Raw genomic sequence first — 4960 nt, 5'->3', positions numbered from 1 at the left:
CAGGAGCGTCTTTTCAGAAAATTTAATTGCCGTAGAATTACGTAAACTAGAAGTAAAATTTAACAAACCAATCTATGTTGGTATGTGTATACTCGACATATCGAAAGTGTGTCTGTACGAATTTCATCACGAGTACATGTCACCGCTCTATCGTGACAGATGTCGGGTAATGTACACCGATACAGATAGTTTAATATATCATATTAAATGCGAAGACGTGTATGAAAATATGAAACGCGATATCGCTAGATTCGATACGAGCGATTATCCAATTGACAACGCGTACAGTATACCGCTTGTGAATAAAAAGGTGCCAGGTCTAATGAAGGATGAAAATAATGGCGCGATAATGACTGAATTTGTAGGACTTAGAGCAAAAATGTACGCTTTGCGAGTAGATGGTAAGAAAGATACAAAAAAGGTTAAAGGTGTCAAAAGTAACGTTGTCGCGAGAACGATAACATTCGACGATTATACGCGGTGCCTGAACGATGAGATTGAAATGACACGTAGTCAGTCATGTATTAGGTCGAAATTGCATGAAGTATACACCATCTGCGAGACAAAAATTGCTCTAAGTCCGTACGACGATAAGCGGTATATCATACCTGATTCGACCGACACATTACCATGGGGACATTATCAGATACCCTTATAAAATATAATGTAATATAATGTATGTGCGATATAATGTTATGTAACATATGTGTATGTATTTCATATATTGGAACGGAAAGGATGTATTAATAAAGATTTTGTATTTCACATATTTCATGTATATTGTAATATTTCAAATACTTTTATTTGTTGTACACATTATATATATTTTTAATTTTTGAGTAATTAATAAATACAATTTGTATGAATTAAATTGCATTGTCCTTATGTATCCAAGAGTTGTGCGAATTGTCAAATCCCAGCCATTTTACGTAAACCTCGTCACCCCTCCTGCGCAGTACTTTCTCCACGAGATATACGTCCGGATAATTCGCGCTATGCAACTCGTGCTCGTAAAACGCTCCAGCGACAGATGTTTTGCGATAGTCCTCGAGTAGATAGGTTACGGGATTAGTACGCTGCACTTTAACAATTTTAAATACTTCGGTTGTCCAATTTGGTGTGTAACCCTTCTCGAAAAGTTTCTTGTACTTGCTAACGCGTACCGGGTCACCTACTTTGAATTTCGCCGGAGCGGCAATCTTTATGTTACTATATACCGTTTTTAAAAGTTTATCAGCGATCGCGGGGGTGACGTCGACGGGTCGCATGCCGATCGTTCGATGCTTGCGCGCGTTGTAATCCGATACGAGTTCCGCTAACGCGTCGATCCACTTGTAAGTTCCGTTCAGCGTAAACATCTTCCACATGTCGTTTTTCAGCGTGCGATTGAATCGCTCGACGACCGATGCCTTCAATACCGAATATGTAGAATAGTGATTGATGTTATGTTTCCGTATAAGCCGTTGCACGTCGGCGTTATAAAATTCTTTCCCCATATCGGTTTGCATGTTTCTCGGGCATCTCTTGCTATCTCGAATTATATAGTAGTCAGTCGTCTCGCTTCCACCTTTACTCTTGAGTGGTATGGCCCACGCGTACTTGCTCAACACATCGATGACGGTGAGTATGTAGTGGTAACCTCTGTTGAAACGAGAATACGGACGCATCTCGACGATGTCAGCTTGCCACAGGTCATCGTATCCCCGCACTATGACGTGTCTTCGGGGAAAATTTTTCCTTGCCGGCGCGTGCAGTTCGTTCACCAACTGCCGTTTCTCCAAACTATGTTGTTTCATCGCTTCGTCGGTTTTTCTCGATCGCCGTTTGTCGCTCGTTTTATGATTTATTTTCGTTTGTCGTTCTTCAATAGCCGTTCGTAGCCGTTCCTGACCCGTTCTTGAGCCGTTCGTAGCCGTTCCTGACCCGTTCTTGAGCCGTTCCTGACCCGTTCGTAGCCGTTCCTGACCCGTTCTTGAGCCGTTCCTGACCCGTTCGTAGCCGTTCCTGACCCGTTCGTAGCCGTTCCTGACCCGTTCTTGCGTTGTTTACTTCCGTTCTTGACCCATTCGAAAATCGTTCTTGATTCGTTCGCTGCCTTGTTCACAGTCATTTCTAACCCGTTCGTAGCCGTTCCTGACCCGTTCTTGTGTTGTTTACTTCCGTTCTTGACTCATTCGAAAATCGTTCTTGATTCGTTCGCTGCCTTGTTCACAGTCGTTTCTAACCCGTTCGTAGCCTCTCCTGACCCGTTCGCAGCCGTTACTGACCCGTTCGCAGCCCTGTTTGAGTTGTTTGTAGCCTTGCATGTAGCCTTTAAAGACTTGTTCGTAGCCTCGTTCGCAGCCCTGCTTGAGTTGTTGGTAGCCTCGTTCGCTGTTGCTAGGCCGTTCATAGCCTCGTTCGCAGCTGTTGCTAGGCCGTTCACTACCACTCATTGTAGTTAGATAGTAGTTCGATAATCCTTCGTAGCTGTTCGATAATTGTTCGTAGCCGTTCGATAACCCTTCGTAGATGTTCGATAACCGTTCGATAGCCGCTCCTAACCCGTTCACTGCTGCTCATTCAGGTTGATAGCCGTTTCTGAGTTAGCGTTAGCCGCGCGTTGAAGTTCGTTTATCACAATCTGTATTGCCCGCACATCCTTATCGAACGAAGTCAGCTTCTCATCTGATTCTTTCTGTTGATTCATCAATCTTTTAACGCAGGATTCCACATACAGTTTGTTGACGGCATCGGTGTCAGCCTCAGGTTGCGCTACACGACGAATCTTCCGCGACCTTGCGTCATAGTCCGTAACGACGCGACACAGAGCGTTTTCGCGCACATAACTTTTCACCAATCTATCCCAAGAACCGCTTGTGCCGGTTGCATCATTTCTTGGTTCGAATAATCCAAATTTGTTGATAGACATTTTTTTTTCCCCGATACGAGTGACGCTGATCGACTGATTAGATTTGTCGAGACACCATTCAATTTATAATAATGCCTGCTTCGCGAAGTTCCTCGATGATCGACAGGATCTCATTGTCGTGAGCGTTGTGGCCAGCTCGGCGCGAAGCGTCCAGCAATCGTACCCGATCCACTAGCTCGTTGGGGTCATCCCAGTGTATGTAATCGATCTTATTGTCGGTTAGCGCCATCGCGTGAGGCATGAATACTCCTTTTCCAGATTTTTTCTTTTCAATCGATATCAATGGTGCGATTATATGTTTGTACTTGTATCCCCTGTTGCTTCGTAATTGGCCTTGTGTGTCATAATTGCGTTTATGCGCGTTCGTCGCCAATAATATGCTCTTGTATTTACGCATATCATCCTCCGTGTAAATGTCATCATCGGGAATTCTCTTGAAGATCAATTCGTATAATCCTGGTGTACCAATGTACCTCACTTTGTCTATAATTATAGAGTCATATTTGTCAATGTCGAATCGTTTGTTACCGAGACGCATTTCATCCTTGTCGAAATAGACACCGTACACGTGATCGATTTTCCTTTCTTTGTCGCCACCGAGGAGAGTGCTCATGTACTCTTGTCCCAGTGGTCCCAAGTGCTTTCGCAACATTTCTTGACCTTCCAGCGTTTGTAATGTGTTTCGAACAAACGATGTTTCGAGCGTGCTGCCCGAGGTTTCGAAAACATTTTCGTTTGCGAGTGTTTCGGGTATAGGCAATAAAGCGAGAACCCGCCGATAAAAGCGGCACTAACAAACGACAAATATCGCGATATAGGAAAAACTAACAACAAACACCGCCGCCGATATCGAAATCTCGAGAGGATAATAAAAATATAAACCTCAACAAATTCTCCATTGGTCAAAACCTAGGGCCCTAAACAAAAGCCCTGACCAATCCCGATAAACTTTTAAAGTCAAGAGACGCCTCCGGGACTGAAAGGGCGTTATTGAAAAATTCCCTATTCGTCAGGAAATATTAACAAACTAACGGGAAGGAGGAGCAAGAAGGTATATATACCCGTGACATCTCTCAGAGAATATCAATCTTTTCTCAAACCTACGCTCGCGGATCAATCGCGAAAAGTTGTATCACCATCCTTCGAGTGAATCTCGAACTCGTGAGCATTCGCAGTGACATTTGTGAAATCATCGTGTGCCCAGTGCTCACCGAGTACGACGATTTTCGCGAGTGAACAACTGCGAGTGGAACACCATCCTCACGGAGGAGTCCGTAGCCAGATTCACACCTGGAATAATTAACACCTACCTGCGCACTCCATAAGTAGTAAGTTATCAAGCACGCTACATCTCCACCCTTACTAATAATACTTAAAATAATTCTGGGACTTCAATTAAATTATAATTGTTTTCCTTTTTAATTTATTAATTTATTATCCTTGTTAAATTCTAACTTCGAAAAACTGTTCTTTCTTCCCCCATCCTTATCTCTCTCTCTCTCTCTCGAAATCACTGTGGATTTCCCGCGATAGCGGAGCAATCCGTGATTTCTATCATCCCCTTACCTTTTGAAATCACTCCGGATTTCCCGCGATAGCGGAGCAATCCGTGATTTCTTCCATCTCCTCTTTCTCTCGAAATCACTCTGGATTTCCCGCGATAGCGGAGCAATCCGTGATTTCTATCATCCCCTTACCTTTTGAAATCACTCCGGATTTCCCGCGATAGCGGAGCAATCCGTGATTTCTTCCATCTTCTCCCTCTCTCTCGAAATCACTGTGGATTTCCCGCGATAGCGGAGCAATCCGTGATTTCTATCATCCCCTTACCTTTTGAAATCACTCCGGATTTCCCGCGATAGCGGAGCAATCCGTGATTTCTTCCATCTCCTCTTTCTCTCAAAATCACTCTGGATTTCCCGCAATAGCGGAGCAATCCGTGAATTCTATCATCCCTTTATCTTTTGAAATCACTCCGGATTTCCCGCGATAGCGGAGCAATCCGTGATTTACTCTCTCTCACTCTCTATCTCTCTCTCTCTCTCTCTC

Source organism: Prenolepis imparis, unplaced genomic scaffold (genome assembly GCF_030444845.1).
Source record: "Prenolepis imparis isolate NDT839.2.m4 unplaced genomic scaffold, iyPreImpa1.0 SCAF_146, whole genome shotgun sequence".
Taxonomy (NCBI): Eukaryota; Metazoa; Arthropoda; class Insecta; order Hymenoptera; family Formicidae; genus Prenolepis; species Prenolepis imparis.
The sequence above is the reverse complement of the archived record's forward strand: the minus strand, read 5'-3'. Positions refer to the sequence as shown.